The sequence below is a fragment of the Thermobia domestica genome, chromosome 8 (assembly GCF_964235325.1).
Source record: "Thermobia domestica chromosome 8, izTheDome1.hap1.1, whole genome shotgun sequence".
Lineage (NCBI taxonomy): Eukaryota > Metazoa > Arthropoda > Insecta > Zygentoma > Lepismatidae > Thermobia > Thermobia domestica.
The window spans coordinates 65,200,639-65,224,280 of NC_137461.1; the positions used below are offsets into that span (position 1 = coordinate 65,200,639).

Genomic DNA, 23,642 nt, shown 5'->3' on the forward strand with positions numbered 1-23,642 from the left:
ACGAAATTAGTGGAGACTTATGCTTGTCTTATCTAGTTTCGATACCTTCCATCGAAGATTACGACACAGTTGCTTGATACAAATACAGAGTGATTCAAAACAACGGGAAATTTTGTAAATGAAATAATTTCATGAAAACATTTTTTATCCTTTATAAGCAAAGATAATGTCATTTTAAAAAACATACAGTACAATTTATTTTTTTAAAGATGACATCTTACAGGTGGGTTCCTTCTCTACGTAAACATTCCTGCAGTCTCTTCGTTACATTGTTCGGTTTACACACGGCCTGGAGGTTTCTTTCTCATTGCCAAACCAGTTTGTTCGAAATTATGTATCCATGTTTTAATTGCATCTGCTGATGGAACATGATCGTGGCATTCTAAATTATAATAACGGCGGAATTCTCTACGTGCCCCCTCAACACTGTCATTGTTCTTATAAAACGCTTTGATCGCGAAAGCACGTTGCGCACCACTCCAAACATTCATGATAACTAAATGGCAGGGTGTCGTTAACGGGCTGGTGTACGTTATTCAGTGTTACCAAACGCCCACTGTTGCCAACGCAACTTTCAAAAAAAAATCCCCTTTCTTTGAATCACCTTGTACTAATTCCTAATAACAAAATGTAATTGTTCATTCATATATTGAAAGAAAGTGAGTGACACACAGAAGTTTTACTGTTCTCATTTTATTAATTTTGAAAATTTTGTAGAGCATGGGAAATTCATTAGCAAAATGGGGATTTTTTGCCTCTCAAGATGGGATTTTATAACGTTTCAAGTTGGCATCACTGCATGTTATTTGAAAGCTGACAGTTGAAGCTAGTAGGTGTACAAAAAATGTTACAATTCTTATAATCAGACGTAAGGTATTGCGCCGTGAGACTGAGTGAACTTTCTGTAAAACTATGCTACATTTTACAATTTTATTTCGATAAAGGCGGAAATGCTACTAGTTCCGTCAAGAAATATCTGGTGTTTATGTACCATCAGTGGCGTATTTAGGGGGGTGGCTTCCGGGCTTAAGTCCCCCCCCCCGAAATCTTACTTAGTATAGTAAAGTAAATGAAATATCTTGCAGAATTTTCACATTCCCAGGCAAAGCCCCCCCCCCGAAAGTTAGCAAAGCCCCTCCCGAAACAAAATCGTAAATACGCCACTGTGTACCATATACATTATCTACAGAAACAGTCAAAAGATGATTCAGTCGATTTCGTTCTCGAAGTTTCGATATTCATATGCATCACGCATTTTGGACCAATCACAGCCAAAGTGGATAATATTCTGGCAGAAGTCGAACAAGATTGCCACGTAAATTGGCATGACATTACCAATGACCTAAACATTTATCATCAAACAGTATTCAACCATGTGGAGAAGATGGTTACAGAAAGATGCTCGATGTTTGGGCGTCACACGATGACTCAAAAATCTTTACTCGGCAGTATTTCTGTCTGCGAAACTCTACCGGAACGTGACGAACTTTGAGCAGTTTCTAAAGTAGTTGATCGCGAGTAAAGTGAATAACCTATGATATTAATGGGCTAGAAAGGTCGTGGTCGAAGCAAAAAGCTCCACAGTTTGGAGCAAAACCCACACTGACGCCCAAGAAGGTTTGATGTTATGTGCTTTTGTTAAAATTGAATGGTATCGTGCACCATGAGCTGCTGCCGATATATCCAGACTTGTATTGTCAACAACTAGCAAGTCAGCTGGCCGGAACCGGTCAACAGAAAGGATGTCATAAACCACGTTGATAACACCAGACTGCGCACATCTTCAACGACCCAACAGTTGCCCAAATCTGATACAATGAGATTATCAGTGTTTTCAGTTTTTGTAAGATTTCCTGAATGGTGTTAAGTTAGTTTCAAAAGAAGTCTGTGAAAAACCAGTGTCACTTTTTTTTTAATACACCGGAAACCAATGAAGTCCTGTAGCGAGGGGATTATGGTGTTGCCGGCAAAATTACAGAAGGTCGTCGAACAAAGCGGTGTATATGTTGTTTTAAAGTGTTGTTTTCAAGTCACAGTAAATGTATTCTCAATCTTAATCTCCAAAGGCCAAATACTTTTTAGACAACCTGATATTTAAAATATCACTTGTTCAACAAGGTTTAGTAAAAGTAAATCTATATTATAAAATTGAAAGTCACTATGTTTTTGACTCTTAATCTCTTGAATCACCCGACCGATCTCAATCAAATTTTCAACATAGTTGAGGTTCAAGGTTGGGATGGCTTTTATCATTCCACTTTGACGGTAGAACTTAGGAAGGAGGTGGATATATATATATATATATATATATATATATATATATATATATATATATATATATATATATATATATATATATATATATATATATATATATATATATATATATATATATATATATATACAGTGGCGGATCTAAGGGGGGGCTATAGGGGCTATAGCCCCCCCCCCTTGACGGTGAGGTATACACTGGATAAAATGGGTTTCAATCCTGCTTTACACTGGATAAAACGGCAAAATATGGTTTAGCCCCTCCCTTGATCATATCCTGGATCCGCCCCTGTATATATATATATATATATATATATATATATATATATATATATATATATATATATATATATATATATATATAAATGAAAGTGACTTAGTACCATACAAATTAAAACGTGAAAGAGTCATTTTGCTTTTGAATTGGGGGGAGGAAGAATTCACTCCTTTACCCTTTATTGGTTTCAACTACAAGCGATAAAGATAATTCTTAAGTCTGAAAAGGAACACATGCCATGTATCATAAAAATTTGAAAATAATTACGATTTTCTTATTAAATTCGGGATGTATAAACCCTCCTCTTTGACATATTTCAACGCCAACCAATAAGTATGAAACCTGAGTAGAACACAACGCCATTGATTTATTTTTTAAATGTACGTCCTTTGTCTGCAACGAGATTATATAGAGGGAGACCTACAGCTTAGAGTGAAATCTGGACCTCTGTAGTGTATTCGATGTTCTTTCACCGGGAACCGAACCTAAGATCTCGTGATACAAAGACAGATGGGCGTTAAGCCAATGGAACAGCGGGGAGAGCAAAGCAGTTTCTTAATTGGCACAGGGACAAGCGTACCTAAGATTGATGATAATGATTGATCCGGATTAGCACCTAGGTCCGTTGACGACAACAATTTGGTTATTGTAATTTACAACACAAGAATTGATTCAATTTTGGACGGGGAGGGGAGGTTCCGGAAATATAGTTTAGATTTGAGAATGTGCTAATTGGGCCATGATATTGATATATATTTTGCAGTGTATTAGTGTAACTGGCGAATTTTAGACCTACCTCAAGATAAATCGCTTTTTATTCTTGAAACAATTTACCAACAGCATATATTAGGTGATGGATCTTATAAACCAAACAGTACTTAGAGGATGTTTGAGTAAAAATTCTCTAATTTTCATGAAAACATATTTTTAATGGACATTGAAGTAAAAATTTCATAAAAGTAACAAAACCAAAAAATTACATATAATTATTAAATGTAATTACTATATTTATTTTTCCTTTGATAAATGAAAAATTGCTTGTTTAGATGCTCAAGGCGTGGTCTCATCGACCTTGAGACACGATAAAATATTTTTAACCTTTTACTATCCCTTCATGATGCACCCATCTAACTTATATTACATACACGATGCTTTTAAAAAACATTGTAAAAGGTAAAGAGAAGGGAAACTTAAATTCATCAGCTTTTGTCTCTTCCCTTCAGTTCAAATGTCAAGGAGAACACCACACAGATTTTAGGGTCACGTAAAAACATGTTTATATTTAATAAGGCGGAAGCGGATTTGTTTCTTTTCTTTTCTTTTTTTAAAAAAAGTCCTTCTTTTGTCTCTTGAGTCAAGCGTGATGGACCCTTATTTTGGAACCAATGGAGCTCTTAGTTGTGATATCTAGGCAATCTTCTTCCGTCTTTAGTTATCACGAAATTTAATTTTTATTTATTTATTATTATTATTATTTCTAAGTCAGAATATCACAAGTAGCGTTTATTAATTTGATTCTATTAATATTTCATTACAAACTGGAGTTACTCTCAGGACGAGACGAAATGAGAATTCTTGCAATAAAAACAGATACTTTCCGAGACGAGACAATTTCACGACATGTCTTCTGGACGAGATAGTTGTCCTGATAAACGAGACAGTTGCCCTTAAATAAATGTAAAAATGAAAACAATAAGAGAAAAATGAGTCACAGAAGATTAGGATTAGGATTAGGATTAGAAATTAGATTTCTGGGCTTTCGGTATCTACGGTCATGTTAGCCCATCATGTATGAGGGATGATGTCTCTCGGCGATCACACTGCCCAGGGAATCGGAGAGGAAAAAAGGAAGTGCCCTGAGACCATTACGCGAGGTACCATGCCGGCATTTGTCTTATGTGAATGAGGAAAACCCCGGAAAACCTCACTCAGAATAACGCCTGAAAACCCTTTTACGCTTTTTCGACCAAGTGTCCTTATAGGGAATCGAAACCGGAGCCAGAATCACAAGAAGAATATATATCGTACGCAATTTACAAAACTCATTCGATTTTTGATCAAACTTTGTATAGAGGTAGACCTTGACTTTCTTAGCACGCATTAGAAGAATATATATCGTACGCAATTTACAAAACTCATTCGATTTTTGATCAAACTTTGTATAGAGGTAGACCTTGACTTTCTTAGCACGCATTAGAAGAATATATATCGTACGCAATTTACAAAACTCATTCGATTTTTGATCAAACTTTGTATAGAGGTAGACCTTGACTTTCTTAGCACGCATTAGAAGAATATATATCGTACGCAATTTACAAAACTCATTCGATTTTTGATCAAACTTTGTATAGAGGTAGACCTTGACTTTCTTAGCACGCATTAGAAGAATATATATCGTACACAATTTACAAAACTCATTCGATTTTGGATCAAACTTGGCATATTGGTAAACCTTGACTTTCTTAGCACGCATATGAAATATTTTTCTGTACAGACTTTTGGTTCCCGAGTTACGAGTCATCGAAATTGGAGTTTGAACTTACTGTTTGGACTATTAAGGAGAAAATACATGAAACCAACTTGTAAAATTTTACGTAAATGAATCGTGTACTTACAATAAAGATTTTTTAAAAGTAATGGTAATTATGATCATCATCATAGGTATTCTGTCATTATTGGATGATCACTTGCCCCAATTGAAAAGCTTTCATACGCCACGGTCTTCAGCTAACTTTGGATTCTTCACGTACGATTTTTCTGTTTTAATATCGTCCATCTTTCTCTTCTCTTTCTTTTTCCTGTCACTATACCCTCTAGCACGTTTCTCACTATATCAGTTCCTTCTCAATAAATGCCCCAACAAGTTTTTGCAAAGTTAAAATTGTTTTCTCTCTCCCAATATTTCTAACGCCTTCTCAGTATTTTCCGTTCGATCCAGCAAATTGGTCCGTTCTTCTCCATACTCACATTTTGAAGGTTTCCATTCTGTTTTTCATCATTTTTAGATTAGATTTGACTTGATTTTTAAGATGTGGACCTACAGCTTAACATGGAATTCAAACTACACGAGCTTCCATCGGGAATCGAACCTGGGTGTATCACGCCAAAAACGCATTCGCTAATCGCTTAATCACGAGGGAACTCTAACCATTTTTAGATAATGTCCATGTTTTTGCCCCAAACAGTCCCCAAATCAACGAAGAACGAAAAATTGATACTAACTTAAGATTCATAAAGGTTTAGGGGAAAGATTTGGCTAAACGCACAACTCTGCACAATAGCCAAAAAAAAAAAAAAAAAACTTTTGTGCGTGGGGCCCTGGTTCGATTCCAATTTCCGCTAAGTAAGGTCCGTGATGATATGCGTGTGTTTTCTCAGACTTTTCCCGTTTCCTCTCACTTTGTCATTCCATCATTATCATCAATCTCATCATCATCGTCTCCCTTAGCCAAGGTGCATAATCGTGGTATGTTGAACTTTTAAAAAACCAAAAGTAAGGAGTTTGAGCCGCATTTGCTCATGTAGAAATTCCAAAGATACGTGAAAGGTTATTTAAAACCATTATGACTCGCTTATTATATTATTTCACGTGTGCATTATGTGTACGAAAGTATTTTAGTTAATACTTATTTCCTGTCTTTAACACTAATAACCTCACTTACATAAGAAGTAATTTTACGCCCATTCGGACACAAAAGCTAAACCTATTCACCTTGCAGTGCCAAGTCCAACAGTGCATAAAAGTGCAATTGAATTTAAACTGCAATATTCCACTTCCGGAAGAAGAGGAAAAGAGGTCGAGAGTAACGTTGCAGCTCTTGTTGTTTGCAATGGTTCAACTCCTGAAGGCCAAGGGCATGACGTCACAATGCTCTCAAGGACTTCCGATCACTAATTTTAGTTCGTTGGTCCTCATTTTAATTTTCGATGCAAAGATAAAAAGAAAATAAGGAATGTGTTATTTTAGTAGTTCATGAACTGTACTTTTTAAAATCATAAATAATGTTCTTTAATACAGTTTAGCAACTTGATTTGAAATGCATGGAAAACTTAGTCGTGTAGTGTTTACATGTATAAGTAGGGGTCTCAGCTAAGCTCACCCCATTTTTCTGGATTTTAGTAAACAGCTTATAGACAATGAAGTCTATGAAAAACTTAGAAAGCGAGCCAGATAGTTTCTGGAAAATGATATTAAATAAACTAATACAGTAAAACTTGCCTTCAACGGACTCTTTATTAAAGGGAAACTTATCTTAAACGGAAATATTTCACGGTTCCTCGAATATGGGGGCGAGAGACGTATTAAATTCTCTTAATTAAGCGGAAACTATGTTATGCGTACAAGGGAAATCAAAATAGCCATTTTAACGGAAACATTCAAGTTCCGGATTGCGGCATTTAATATATTCTACGTTGTCAGCAAAACAGATAATGTGCAAACCGAAACATACATAATTGATGTAGATGCCTTAAGGGTCTTCACTACAGTGAAATTAAACTATCGCTAATTTTAGAGTTTTTTTTTTCTGTAATATCTTCAAAACAAATAAAAATATTCGAAAAGCAGAAACGTAGTGAACTAGACAATACAATTTTGCATGTGATACCAGTATCACAACTCATCTATCTGCTTTTGATTTGCAAGTGTAGATAGATTTAGCATTTTTTGTGGGTTCTGTAAATAGCGGCATACCAAAAGTAGATAGGTGAATTGTGGTAAAGGTATCATATGCAAAATCGTATTGTCCAGTTCACTACGTTTCTGCTTTCCGAATATTTTTATTTGTTTTCAATATATTACAGAAAAACTCTAAACTTGGCGGTAGTTTAATTTCGCTGTAGTGAAGACCCTTAATTGAGAATTACACGGAAAATCTGAAAGGAGAAGAGAAGGTAGAGAAAGAAGAGAAATATGGTAGTCAGCTGGAAGAAGAGTGTATGGTAAAGACTTATCCAGATGCTAGTAGAAGTTTAAAGAAACTACAACAATTTGCCTTACATCAAAATGACACTAATATACTGTATTTAGGTTAAAGTGTTTGTGGAAAGTCGAGCAGGTATGTAGTAATGTGTACAGAAAACTCCTTGACTATGAGAAAAATAAAGGTAACGAGCGTACTTTTTTTTTTTTTTTTTTTTTTTTTTTGTTCATTGTAACTTTTGTGTGTATTAATTCGTAGTAGAAATAAATGCTGTAAATTGACTAAGGTACGTAGTACGTACAAATATTATTTTATCTTGGTATGTTCATTATGCATTTTTTTCTTTGCATAAGTCTACCTTCGTTAACCGGAAACCTATCTTTAACGGAAATTTTTGTTTGTCCCGTTCGATTCCGCTAAAGACAGATTTTGCTGTAATTGTTTTTAAGGCCTTTCGTATGGTTTATAAATTTGGGTGCTCAACAACTGTGACGTCATAAACTGTGCACCCAAATTTCTGAACTGTTAGAAAAAGTTCGGAAAAAGTTATTACATTATTTAACCACGTTTATTATTTTATTTAACACTATTAAAATGTAGGAATTTTCTTGCAATAAATTTATCTCTGAACTAGAATTGGGGGTTATATAAAATTCCATAATAACACAGCTTATCGAGTATCGACAAATCCAGTTCTGGATGGAAAATAGCCTTTTCCTTTAAATATATGAATTATCCTATACTGTAAGGTATTAGTGAAATATTCGTGTGTGAAATAGACACTAATTCTATCAACAATTTTCGAAGATATCATTCCAAATAAGAATTTGGAATGATATCTCCAAATACCTCCAGTAACCTACCCTTATTGGATGTTCTTCAGAGAAGTAAGTTATACTTGCAGGGTTGGTAATGAAATATTTATCATAATTATGAAAGGGGAACATAGGTTTGTGCCTCGTGTTATCCTGGAGTTTTATACTACCTTGCTTAATAGATATGTTAAGTTGGTTGTCAAAAGACAAGGGACACAATGAGAATCCATTATATAATAATAAAAAGCAAACGTTTCGTCAGTGCTTCATGTTAACTCCTAATAGTAAACATTCACGCTTAAAGATGTCGCTATGTACGCTATCACTTACCTGTCTGACGCTAATAGATGTCACTATCTATGTAGCTTTTGTGCATAACGAAGCCTCTGAATAGTTTCATAAAAAAAAGAGTGTTACGGAGTTTGAGAGTTGTTCTTGGGCAAACTTTTTTTTTAAAAAAAGTTAAACATTTTGAACTTTTGATTGAGCACAATTTTAACTGATAGTGTACAGCGGACTAAAGGCTTGGGTTGGGAGCAAATTCTTAGCATTTATAAAACATGAATATAATAGCTAATATATTTTTTAATCTTTTCAGGTAAGATTTATGCTAATGGATCCAGTTCCGTTTTCTGAGAACTTGCTTCCTGATGTACTGTACCGTAAGTACTCAATAACTCAAATAGAAATACCATCATTATTGTTCTGGCCACATTCAAACAAATTTAGCTAGTGAAGCACAGTAAATACTGACGCACAAAATCTACATAGCTCCACTCAAATTGAGATAAGATTTTTAGTTTCATGTCCTTTTATTGAAAGTAAATGATGATCAAAGAGTCGGTGGAATGAAAATGTAAGAGGTAACGAGAGAATCAGTAGAAAATGTAGTGATTCTTTACAAACTCACATGGCCTGAGATGAAACCGGAATCCACGTGAATACTATTTCAGCTACTATAAGAGGTTTTTTTGGTCTTTGTAATAAGTTATAACCTAACTAGCTTCTTGTACTTTCTTTCTGAAACATGTACAGCGGCAGTCACGAATATTTTTTTTTTCTTTGTAGTTACATTCCAACAATCAGCGAAAATGATGCTCAAGGAATAAAATAGTCAATGAATGACATACTGTATAAGCATATGAAACACAGTAGCTTGGATAAATTAATAATAATAAAATCTCAATAATTAATTTCTTACAATATGTAAAAGTTCGAATCACACCTTATACCTTGTCGGGGCACACCGGTTGCGGAACAGTGATCTAGAATATAGTGTTCCAATCATTTTGATCTAACAGCTTCTTTCTAAACCTATGCTCCTCTCCAGGGTATCCTATCTAAATCAACTTCTTAGACAAATAAATAAATGATGCTAGGTTCCAGACTCGCTTAATAGTTCCTAATCGAAATGTACTTTTCGTATTTTCCATCCAGGTTTTAGTTTCAAAGGTTCTGGCTCCTAGACTTTATAGAAAGGCACAATGCATGATGTCAGAGGAATACTAACTGATGTATACAACTCATCACCTATGTAATGAAACCATTATTACACAGTTCTTGAGTAATGTGAACTGTGTATTTCTTGATTAGGATTAGGACTTTCTAATCCTAATTCTCAACTTATTCCACATCTTCACTTTTTTTTTTTTTTTAAGTTTTCTGTAACCCCTTTTCGAACCACAAGGAAAAGAAATAAGCCACTATCCCTGTTATGTTGACTTAGTGACTCCACTTAGGTACTCTGAGCTGGAATCTGCTTTCGTACCTCGGCGACAGTAATTCCATATGACAACCAAAACAATGTTAGAGAGAGGGAAATTTGAGGGGAGAAGGATTTTTAGAATTTTCCTTCGTTTCTTCCCTCTCATAGAAAATATTCTAACTTACTGCACACACACAGAAAGTCATTTTTTTTACCATAGTAATTTGAAATAATTTGCATTATTATGTTAAATACAGAGTGTGTTAAATAAAAGTGACTGAAACAGGATAACATGAATAGTGAAAAATGAACCCATCTCTCTTTAGATTGAAAACCACGTTGTTCATTTTGCTTAGAACGACTTCCATTACCATCTCCTGTGGTGTTGACATTTCCTTTTCGGACATCCTGTGTATATATATACTAAATATTAGTTGCGAACTAGGCCTTGAATCTTCTAACATTTTTTCCGTCAAACCCCTAAAACTTTCAATAAGCACTTAATGTCATAATGTCTACTCTTTTGTGGGCAACTATACTCCCTCGTCGGTCTAGGTTCGTGTTTTTGATGTATGTGATACCGGGTTCAATCAGATGGGATCTCATCATCAAGTTCAGTCTATATCAGACATGTGTAAGTTGGAATAGAGTGGGCCAATCACAGAGGAATAACTGGCGTCAAGGGCCGTACGAGACAATGTATAATATTTTTACAAAAGTTGAATAGCAATATTCAATGGAGGAATTCATTCGTCGTACACTAGCATCAGAGATACAAAGAGCCGTAGTCTGAGGGCGGCGAGTCGTAGTCTGAGGTTTCCCCGGGCGCTGATAGCAAGAGGGCACTGAACAAGCAAGAAGAAAGAAAAAGTGTTGGAGATGAGTGATCGACACGGCACCCGAAAAAGTATTGGCATCCTATTAAATCAATATTGTTGTTGGTTTGCAAAGAAATAGATTTGTTTAAAAAAAATCTTGCTCGTTCCACTCACAGCCCAAACGTTTCAATAAAAGTCACAACAACCTTTTACTTATTACTTAAAGAAAGTTACTGTATATGGTTTTTTAATGACGATGTGATATACAAGGTGCACTGTAATGACTTATACTGTGCGCAGAAGCGTTTCGAAGATCCGAAACGGTCAATACGTGTTCGGCCTTTTGATGGTGATGAGTTTGCTTGGTTTCACGCTTTTCTACCTAACCGGATTAATTACGATGGTGAGAATGAAGGTATGAAAATGAGAGGAATGAAGATAGCACGCGCGGGCATAGTAAATATGAAAGTAAGCAAGGGGAATAATAACATTTTCGAACTTGAAACACTTCTAGAATAGTGGCTTAAGTAGTATGTGTTTGTGTTTGTGTTTTTGATATGTTAATTAATAATAAGTAACCTTAAATTCAGAAATTTCATTCATTAAGAAATTACTATTATATCAAACATATGAAGTAGCCAAACTGTATTTTAGATTTTAAATAAAAGCGTTAAACATATTCTTCACCTCCATCGATCAATATTGAGAAATTCGCAAAAAAAGGCGTCTTCTGAATTTCCTTTACATTTCACAAAATATTTTTTACTGTAAAGCAACCGAAATTAAAATGCTATTTGTGTAGTCACATACAGAATAAAATTACGAAAGTTTACAATTGTTACTGCAAATTAATGCTGTCATACATTTCGAACATTTTAAAAGTACATAGTCTCAAATGTATTGAAATTTCATTCTTATCCATAGTATGAAACATTGTAAATTTCCATAACTATTCTTCAAGTGGATTGTGTATAACCAAAAGTTGTTTTGCCTAGTTTAAGAAAAAGTCCAAAATAAGCTTCTTGTAAATAGCTCTTATGTGTACCGGTAAAAGAATACATAATAATCGCTTTTGGCTGCTGCAATGGTCTGTCGAAGCATCTTGATAAAAATTCAGTGTAGCATAACAACGAAAGCTGTTTCTCTTATATGTAAAAATTAAAAGGAAAGGAAGAAAAAGCGCCGAAATCTCTAGCTATGGCTCTGGAGGTACACAAAAACTGTTATAACCGTAACCAATATATTTACTAAAATATGCAGAAAAATCTACTTGCTTATCATTTTGGTGAGAAATTTGACCTTTTACGTTCTGCACTAGTCTGAATAAGTTTCACACTACATGATCGAGAGTTGGAAAACTTTTCAATTCAGTTTAAGAGATTGCATAAGAAATGCATTTTCAATAACAGGTCAGGTGGGCCGGATGAAGGAGTTCAGTGGCCTGGGACCGCTCAGGGACCGACTATTTATAACTGTCTGTCATCTCCTGATCCTTAACGGTATTGTTTTATCGTTGTTTGAGCCACACAATGAGTACACTAAATTGACATAATGCAAAATGTCGTTTATTGTTCACCTTCCTTTTTATAAATGTTATGATTCTTCCAAGGTAATTTTACATTATACCTATAACCTTACTTCTGTTACCATAGCAATATCCAAATATGTCGTCTTGGTGATAACAACAACAACACATTCATTTATTTAATACATTGATTTTATATTATATATTTTTCTTTCCTTCTTCTTCTTAATCCAGCTGGCTAGTACATATTTTATATACAAGATCAGACATTTTGCCCAAAGAATACAAGAGTACAATTAAAAATACAACATATCGTTGTATATTGCACATGACTGGTCTAATTTTTCAGCAGTTTTCGCTCATCGTATTGTTGGCTTTTTACATCAAGAGGGAAAACAGTGCTTCTAAACCAATGTCTTAGAACGTTATTCAGCCTTTATTCTGTGAATGAGAGTATAGTGATATAGATACTTTTTTTTTTTTTTTTTTTTTTTTTTTTTTTTTTTTTTTTACAAATCGACAATTGCACTGTACATCACTCATAAAATAATACAAAGTCTTAACCTTGTCATGCAATACGTTTGATATACACAGAAGCCATAGACTACTAGATCATGTAGTTCTTGCTAACACACACCGTCACGCGCCAAGTATTTCAAAATATTCGTCTGTTCTAAATATGACGCAACGCTTCATTGTAACAAAAGAGTAATGAAAGAATGACTCTTTTTGCTTCGTTTAAGTTCGTTGCTGGCCATTTGCTCGCACATTTATGTTTTATTTTCTCTGGTTCAGTGATCCTGATGTTCTTCCAAAGGATGTTTAAGTGAATTGAAATGGAATCCCTTTTTCCTGCATCCCCTAGTTGGATCCCAATTAATGTCTTTGGTGACCTTCAGAGTGACATGCAATACAAAAGTAAACTTTTTTATGTAACTTTAAAAAAAAGAGATTTTATGGTTTCCATCGCTTTTATTGTCATCATTGCCACAGCAATAACCATTTTCTATCTTCCGGCTGCAAAAAGGTATAAATAAAATAGTTCTATTTTCATTTTGAAATATAAATACCAAAGTATGCTTATTAATACATATCATTCTTTTGATGTTAGTGCCTCTTTTAGAATTCGGATACCTCCCACTAATTGGTTGATATAAAAGGCATTTCGATTTCGACTAAACGTTACAGGTTCACTGCACTAACTTTTAAGCTAATCTGTGAACAGTTATACCTATCAAAGTCCGTGATAGGTTAGTGTCAATGAAAATATTTGTTCCCTCCAAGCCTTCGGCTCATCTGCAATCTAGTGACATCTCTTGGCATTGGGCAGAAGGCAGCGCAGTTAGGGATGCGCATGAGACGAGACATCACTTTACAGCACATTTTCGAGACGAGACAGCCTCAAATCTTGTTTCGTGCGTATCACTAGCAGCTAACGACAGCTATTAGCCTGATCGAACTATTAGGAGAGTGACTTATAGACCGAGGCGTCCTTCCTTTTGTAATACAAATTAGGGTTGTCCACGAGGCAGAATTTTCGTGACGACACTGAACTCTTCTGATAGAAACGGATACACCTTCCGAAACAAGAGAACACTTTCACACTACCTTTACGATACGAGACAGCCTTGTCTTATAGGTAATACTAAATGAAATATTTCTCTATGAAGTACGTATAAACAAAATCGTTAGAGCAATATTGGAAACAATCGTTTTCTACATATGGAAGTAGCAGTTCCACATGTACATCACGTGAATGAGTTTGGTTATATTGAAAGTAACTGAATGGTATGCAATCAACATGTCGTTTAGGTACAGTTGGGTTGCATACTACAAAGGAGCAATAAATAACACCCATTTTTGATTGTTCATATCTTAGGATTAACTAGATGGACCACCTTCATTAGCGATCTCAATTGCTAACTTTTGACCTCTCTACATCCTGGCCAAAATTGATGGTGGTCCATCAAGGTAGACCTTGAGAATATTTGACTCACAGACTGGCTGACAGACAAAGTATGTAATGGAGTTATGGTAAACCAAATTCCTTAAAAACTCGACTACTACCAGTACACTACAATTTCTGGATTCTTTCCCAGGGAAATTAATTATGCTACATTGTAAGCTTGCAAATAAAGTGTTCCATCGGTAAATAAATTACCCAATCGAATTTTTTTCCGAAAGGAACGAACAATGCCATACTGCAGGCTTATTAATGAGATATTGACAAAATTGTTAGAACCATTTTCAAGAAAGCAAATAATTTCCGATTTTTCTTCATCAATAAAGTTCCCTTATATTCGAGTGCGCGAACCTTCTTCCTGGAAAAATCCATAATTATACAACAGTATGAGCATATAATAGAGAATATTTCGTTTTTATTAAAATGAAATATTTCAACGTAACGTCCCATGTTATGCCCTTAAGACTAAGGGAGACGGATGATTAAAGCAAGTGAATGATGATGGGAAAATTGGTAGAATGAAATATGGTAGGAAATGGGAGTACCCCGAGAAAACCCACTTACACGATGTTGTCCATCACAAACTTGTTCGGGGATCGAATCAAGGACCCTAGACATCAGAGGTAAGCGTTTTAGCATTGAGCCACCGGGATTAGAAATTAGATTTCTGGGCTTTTGGCATCTATGGCCATCCAATCTTAGCCCGCCACATATGAAGGATGACACATCTTGGCGATCAACTATCCAAGGAAATAGAAGGAAGAAAGGATTAGGGAAGGAAGAAAGCGACCTAGGGCCTGTATATTAGGTACCATCCCGGCATTTGCCTGGTGTGAATGAGGAAAACTCAGGATGGTTCGCCTAAGCAAGCTTTTACAATTTTTCGACCGAGTATCCCCATCAGGAATCGAATCTTGGACCGCTCGCACCAAAGACGAGAGAGTTAGCGACTGCGCTAAGCAGGGCCACACATTATAATCAAGCTAAGACTAAATATCGCGAAGACTAATAATAATTGGTTAAACATTTCTCGCTAATCGTAATTCAACCTATGCCTACAACGATGAGGAAATGAATTGTGAAAGGATATTACCTTAAGTTATGCCCAAAGCAGGAGTCAAACCATGAATTGATTGAGGAGCTATTGGAATTAAATAGTATGAATCTATCAGCCAGTTGAGCATACGCCATTGGGGATTCTTACACAAAAACAAAAATTTAATATTTTTTCTATGGAACTGAATTGCTCTAAGTGGAAACATTTTGCATGTATTTCCACGAAAGCTTGTCCAACAAATAAAAAAGAATTTAAAGTAGAATAGATCTGTGTACCAATGAACATGTTTTTCGTCCTTGAGTATTATTTTACAAAGCCTGCCCTCACAGAAACCTGCTAATCTTTAGGGGATCCTTCGGTGTCCTCTTTTTACTAAGTATGTACTTAAATTCAAATTACAATAATAAAAAAAGATCGAATGGAGAAATTACCTCGTTCAATGTATAGTTATTGAACGGTTTAAAATATAACTTCTTTCTTCTATGGTTCCAAGTAGGTTACGGATTGTTTTTAGTGTGTCGTCATATGAATAGATAAGTTGGAGGAGTGGCGCAAAAACAGTGGTGCCACTTGTGTTATGATTATGTGAAGAAATTCATAAGAAACCCTACAAAAAAGCCAAACTTCCAGTAGCAAAAGAGTACATTCCATCAGATAAAACGGAGACTCTTTGACGGTAATACTAAGATAGAACCAGAATTTTTCCATCTGTAAATGAAATGAAATCTTTAAATTCTACGTCCCACGGTTATGTCGACTAGGCTAAAGGAGATGATGATGATGAAAAATGAAGGAAATGGTGGAATGAAGAAAGTGGGAGGAAACAGATGAATCCCGAGTAAACCCACGCACACGGTGTCCACCACAAAGTTCACTTGGCGCGAGCTGGGGTCGAACCAGGGACCCCATGCACCAGAGGTCAACGCTCTACCACTAAGCCACTGCGGCTCCTTTTTATCTGTAGTGTCAGTTGTAAATCAAATCCTATCTAAACGAAATTAAAATTGATGGGCTAGAGTATTCAATTATTTGGCTTCAATTGCTCAATTTCCACTTCCAACTAGCTTGAAGTAAGGCCTAATTATGTCCCTGAATTTAGCTCTCAATTGGTTTTATTTCTCCTACGTAAATGCCATCCTGAGTTTAAGCTCTACGACCGTTTGTTTTTACTATGTAACAGCTAAACATTACCGGTACATAAACTTCGCATCATGAACTAGTTACAAGTAGGTAGCAGTATAAAATATGTTGAGTTCTTAACCAATTAATAAATCATAACTATTTGAATAGCGTTATTTAGCTAGCCGTTTTACGGACATTAGCGTCTAAAATGAAATAGATCAAATTTTTGACGCCACAATAGTGATTAAAAGCTTATAAGACAGCCTATTAAAATTTTTAATCTTTTTTATTTTAATATAATTATTGTAATATTTTGTACAATCATATTTTACTCTTTTTATCCCGTCTTATTAACATTTTACAAATTGTTTCCCATATTATGATGATGAGTTGACGATAAAGTCAACAGGAAATTTATGGAGAATGGTAAACAAATACGTCTATACGATAGATCTCAATGTAACAAATTTTTATTAAAAAAAAAAAAAGAAAGAAAAAAATTGTCATATTGTAAACTTACAACATGAAGACTGTGTCCTTAGTGTACCAACCTGTATTCTAGATGTTAGAACTAAATATATACCCTATGTGTTACTAGTAATATTTAAAAAAATGATTAAACGTAACAGCAATTAATTTACAAATAGTTGTCTATGAAAAAAATACTATATTACACTGTAGCGTCCTAATTTAGATGCGTAAAGGTTAACACAACTTTACTTTTTACGTAGTCTTCTGTCCAGAGGCGTAGCCAGAAATTTTATTTCGGAGGGTAACTTTTGTAACTTTTAAATTCAAAATTCCCATTTGCCATAAAATCCCACTATTTTCCATTTCTCCTTAATTTTTTTTTTTTTTTTGTGTGTGTGGTTCTGGCTATGTGGGGCCGCGGTGGCTCAGTGGTAGAGCGTTCACCTCTGGTGCATGGGGTCCCTGGTTCGATCCCAGCTCGCGCCAAGTGAACTTTGTGGTGGACAAACACCGTGTGCGTGGGTTTTCTCGAGGTTCTCCCGTTTCCTCCCACTTTCTTCCTTCCACCATATCATTCATTTCTCATCATCACCGTCTCTTTTAGTCTAGCCGGCATAATCTTGGGATATAAAACTCAAAGATTGCATTTTGTCCTTCGCTATGCCCCTACTCTTGGTTTAAATATAGGTGCTGACCTGTAATTACATTACAATCGTAATAAACCATCTTTACTTAACTGAATACAGCTAGATTGATTGATGAACATGTAAATGTAATAGAAAAATTATTGTAATTACCTTACATGAAAATTTAGTTAAAATTGTACACAAAGAGAATAGCAAGTAAAAATGTATAGACATTGGAGTATTTAGGATTATGTTTCGGGGATCTATGCCCAACTCGTGAATAAGCACTTATTTTTTTTTTCCTTTCCACCCTTTAAAACCAAACACGCAAGGGCGCCATTGGGAAAGCAGGAAGGCAATTGCCCACCTGAGTTTGAGAATTAAATATATTTTAATCGATTGTCTACTAATATACTAGAAAAAAAAAAGAACGTAAAACTCGTATGCCAGTGGAGGATCTTACCCTTGCCAGGTAAGTCTGAAATGACGCCCCTGCAAAAACACGTTGAATATTTGTAATCTCATTTCAACTTAACTGATTTCATTTTAGAAAAAAAATGGAAATATTCAGTTTTGTCTGTGAACGTTTTTGCCTGAATGAAAATGTTGATACAAGTTGAAGCTGAAATACATTGATTGCAGTTTTAATGGCAAGAATTGCAGACTAGTGAATCTTATGTGATATGATACACACACAAATTTAGCAGTAAATCTAACATTTTATTCTATTCATAGAAGAAAAAGGAAGCATCCTCTTGGCCTACTTAATTTCCCGGGCTACTTATTCCCCTCTCTTGTTTTTTTTTTTTTTTTTTAATTCAAACATTTATCTTTCTTTATAACTAAACAATCTAAATATTCCTTTGCTATAATAACTAAAGTCCGTTATGTTGATTTCCTTGGAAGCTGGTGTTAAACACCAGTTTCACTTATCAGCTTCTCTTAGTTTTGGTGTTACTCACGGTAGAACTAAGAATTCTACCATGAGATCTAGTAACTTATTTCTACCGTGGGGGTTACTACTACGGTCGACTTGAAACACAACTAACAACGGTCGATAGTATGATAAGAGAAACGAAAGAAAACAACAAAAATAAAAACAGAAGAGTAGAATGGACGAAAGAAAGAAAACATGAAATTTGATAAATACAGTATTATTTCTGAACAGAGAGCATAAGAAAATGGAAAGTCAATGAAATCCTTGGAAATGGTAAGAACGATTATTGTAAGTGGAATGCGAAAAACTAACAAATTTATTTCTAGGGGGCTTGAGCCCGATTGCTCCCCCTAAATACGCCAGTGAGTATGGAGATTGAGGTATATTTACTTGTTGTCACCTAATATAACAATCCGCGAGGCAAGTCACCTAATATAACTGACGAAATCCGGAATCTGAATCAAACTCTTGAGATTCTGATTTCAATGTAACGCTCTTCTTCAGTTGTTAGGAGACAGAGGAAGGTAGATTACAGGAAAGATAAAAGAGCATTGTTGGAAAAACATAAATTTGTTTCAAAACAATATTACGATAATCATATCATGTACCGGTATAGAATTGCGTACATGGTATAGTTGAACAGACAGACGACAGCCGGTTTTTTATACTGTATATCAGAAACCTATTAAGTTACACAAGTGTGGAAAGATGCTGTGGGATGGGAAACGGCGTATCTTTAATCCCATTGTCATTCTATTTTTTTATCTTTCTTATTTTGCGTGGTATATGGTATGGTTTGGTATAGCGAAAAGTGAAAGTGGATGCGCTGAGTCACGAATTCATGCCTCAAAGCAATCTTCACACGAAGATTATATTCAGTCCAACCAACGCCTGAGTTGCCTACTTGTCTGCTTGCGTCTTCGTGAACTTTACCTGTCCCTGTAACCTACCTATTGATACGAAACGTAACAGCAAGGGCCTTCAAACTAGTCGACTCCCAAGCAAGATATACAGTATATATAAGAGGGGGGGGGGGGGAAGACAATTAAAGATTGCGAAAAGGTTACACGGAAATACCTGCAGCTATATTTTCTTAACCGCATCTTGTTAACAGTTTCCCCATTACATATACATAGTACTTCAGTCAATTCATTCAGACAGGTGTAAACGTGGATATACTATGTATTCTTAATGCACTTACGTTTTCTTTTCCCTTCAAAGGAGACATTTGTCAGACGCATCTTTTGTTTACATCTTTCTAATATATCTACCGTAGACGTATTATTATTGTTGTTTAATACATATAACGGAAGATGACGAAAGGATATCCAGGAAGAAAAAACACGAGTTATGATGACGTTTTTATTTGAAAGACTCTTTGAGACTTTTTCCATTTGTATAGGCCCTACTTTACTATTTTCACTTTTTTTTACGTAAGTAAATGCGTGTGTAATACATCGTGTGTATGTTTGTATGTAAATTACTTAAGAAGAAGACGTTATATAGATGTAATTACATTCAGGAAAACGAATCGCAGACAATCAACCATTCAATGTTAGGATTATGCGTAGTATAGTGTGTAGCAATTTTAAACAAATAAACAAACTATATATATATATATATATATGGTATTCATATATCAATTGTGACATAAATAGCAACTTCAATTAGGTACAGGAAGAAGTTAAAACATGACAGCCCCTCATGTAATTTCCCCCCTCGAAACAACAGATATCCAGACTTATTTTAAAAAGTTAACATTCCGCAATTATACACCGAGACTAAGGGAGACGGTGAGGATGAAATGAATGATATTGGTAAAATGACAAGGTGGGAGGAAGTGAGAGATCCCGAGAAAACCCACGCACATGGTGTTCGTTCACTACAAAGCCCCTTGGCTGAAGCTGGGATCGAAACAGGGACCCCAATGTGGCACAGGTGAGCGCTCTACCACTAAGCCAACGCAACCCCATCGTACTATAGTAGAATGATGTAAATATATGATGTAATAAATTAGAAATACTTTTCCGAATATTTGATTTTTTTTTATTGTAAGGAGTGAGAATTATAATACTGTATTTCCAGTCTAGAAATTAACTTTAAAAAATCGTCATTACAATTGTGAAATTTGTAAAAATAAATACAAATTGAAATGCTTTTTTGTTATTTTCACAAATAAATAAATCATCAGACTAAGGTTGTATTTCGGAAATCAGGTCATGAAAGAATTTTACAGAAAGAAGTAAATCCCAACCATATTCAACTACAAATGTCACTGGATACATAAATAGTATATAATATACTTTTTGTGCACATCCGTATACAGTGGTAGAGCTTTTAGCTCATGTGAAGAATCGAACTCGAGACACAGCCTTCGCTGCGCTAGCACTGAAATAATAGTTCTGACTATTTCTAATTTATTATTTTATTTATTTATTTTTATCGGCTACTTATGCTTTCTGAATACGAGCATGAAGCTATGATACTGTAAACTAAAGCTTTCAAGCCACATTTTATTCCGATTTCATGGTCTTTGTGGTATGTTTTTGAACTGGAAACCTAATTCCTTTATTCGCACGGAATAATCTGTGGTAGTTGTAAACCTTCCAAGGCTTTAGCTAATGGTGCATGATTCACTTTTGATTGCAAAAAAATGACATTGGAAATTTGCACAGGAATGCAACAATACAGTATATTATATGTATATATGCTATTTGCATTTCCAGTAACATAACGTGTCCAAGTAGGAAAACTAATACGACATTCAAATCATGCATCACGTAAGATGATAAAACAAGATAATAGTACTTACATTTACTTTATCATTCACGCACTGCAATTCTACAGTGTAGTATCACATCACAGAAACTCATTTCGTTTGGAAAAATGCAGTGTGAAACAGTTGGGAGATGGGCCAAACGTTCTGTTAAACGAAAAGCTGTTAAAATCAAAGATACCATGCAAAAAGATTGTAATTAGCTATCATTATATATTATTGCACTAACCGAAAGGATAATATACGCCATATATGTGATAAAATGTGTATCCTTAAACGTCTTTAATATTCTTTCGATATATTATTTTTGTGGGTTGGCTTTCTTTTCCTCCTCCAGATAATGGTCCAAAACGAACAGTACTGATCTACAGATGTTAGGCAAATTCTTGAAATGAAATATAGTCTGCAAAAGTATGCTATATCCAGTGCTGTCACTCAAATAGTTAACAACTGGTTGAATAGTTGATTTACTACTACTACTACTACTACTACTACTACTACTACTAATAATAATAATAATAATAATAATAATAATAATAATAATAATAATAATAATAATAATAATAATAATAATAATAATAATAATCACTCCAAAACATCAAGGCCCATTTCTTGACGGTTGGCATCAGCGCATCGCAAAATTTGCACCTCAAACATGAACTGCTTCTGTAATCTACAGAATTGAACATTTCCATTGATGAGATGCTGTGGAAAATTAGTGTAATATGTCAACTGCAGTATGTTTTAATTATCTCTTAAAAGTTGGGATATATATATATATTACTAGATTCTCAACAGGGGCGGATCCAGGCTGAATGTTCGGCGGGACGGTCGTTCAAAGTCAATAGGTTTTATTTTACATTTATAATACAAAGGTGAAAAATTTTAGGATAGGTTTTATTTTTAAAATTAAAAAATATGCTATTCTGTTCCCCCTGGATCCACCCCTGATTCTCAAAAATGTAAGTTTTAATTCGAGCTAACCGGCTGAATGGCACAACTGGTTACAGTGTTCCCAACTACACTAGTGCGTTTTGTATCTCCGTAACTAAGAAAAAATTTTCTGAGATTTTTAGTATGTGCTATGTTGAAGACTAGTTATACACGATGGAATCAATAACTAAAAGTTCTGGTCAGAAAGGAAATATTCATCGCCTCGGTCCTGTAAAGGGACAAAGTACCTAACAACCAACTGTGCCCTTGTAGCAGGTAAGCTTAAAATATTCATACATAAGATAGATCTGTAATCATTCATTTCCTTTTGTTGAAGAGAGAGGTTCTTTCCTAGTCCATTTATCTCTTAATTAAGAGAGGTACTAAACTAAAATAGTAGAGATAAGTGGATAAGAGTATACAAATCATTATATTATTGGTCAGCAGCTGAGGATTAGAGACACCACATACAAAAACCGAGTAAGCTGCACACCTAAAAATAAATAAATAAATAAATAAATAAATAAATAAATAAATAAATAAATAAATAAATAAAAACTTATAGGGTCAAGAACCTATATTCTTTTCACAGATTAATCGATTATAACTGGTACACTTTTGATTTAATATTGGATAATGCATATCACTTTTACCCTTCTATTTGAAAACAAATATCTTGAAATTATTTTTTATTATTATTTATACAGTATTATAGTGTACGAAGTATGTCTGACGTAACATGATGAGATCCTTTTGGCACACGTTCTGTGTTAGAGTACAAGGGCATTATACAATGACTGTTAGTTGTGCTGCATTTACAACAAAAAATTACCGTTATTACCTTGAGTTTCCTCTTCTTTCTGCCAAAATAAACAGATTTGTTTCGACCTGGAAGTTTTTTTTTTTTTTTTAGTATTATTACAACATAACTGTGGGAAATATAATATTGTTATTCTCACAACAAAAAAATCAAAAAAGTAATCAAACCTTTACAAGAAGAAAAAAGCAAACAAAGCATCATTTTCATAGAAATAATTTTCACTTTTCTTAGGAATTACACGTTATTTTTCCTGTCTTTTTTTTAAAAAAAACTTTTTCTTTTTCTTTATAAAACTGGATTATTTAAATATGTGGGAAAGTATGCTTAAGCCAATTTTTACGGAGTGGAAGATTTAAATTAATATGTTTGCTTCATTATAAGGAAGTTCCAGGATCAAATATTAGAATCAAGTCTGCACAGTTACTAGTAGAACTGTCCCAAAGGGAAAATCATTAAAATCTTAGAGAGGGAGGGAAGAAAGAGTTAATTGGAACATTCCAGAGAGTTATCAATTTCCAATAAGAGAAATCTCTTTCATGTATAACGATATCATTTATAAATATGTGTATGTTGATATGGACAACAGTCTGTAACGTATGATATC

The 23,642-nt window shown here is 34.6% G+C and overlaps 1 protein-coding gene across 2 annotated transcripts in view; it reads left to right on the forward strand.

Moving 5' to 3' along the window:
* Nucleotides 1–23,642, forward strand: part of LOC145692966 (uncharacterized) — a 314,794-nt gene that overhangs the window by 202,765 nt on the left and 88,387 nt on the right. The window contains exon 1 of one of the 2 annotated variants that reach the window (XM_081768562.1): nt 8,925–8,947. The exons of the other annotated variant lie outside the window; for it this stretch is intronic. The gene's annotated coding sequence lies outside the window, so the exon portion shown is untranslated. Of the gene's footprint in view, nt 1–8,924; nt 8,948–23,642 lie in introns of those variants that run through there. 2 annotated transcript variants of the gene reach the window in all.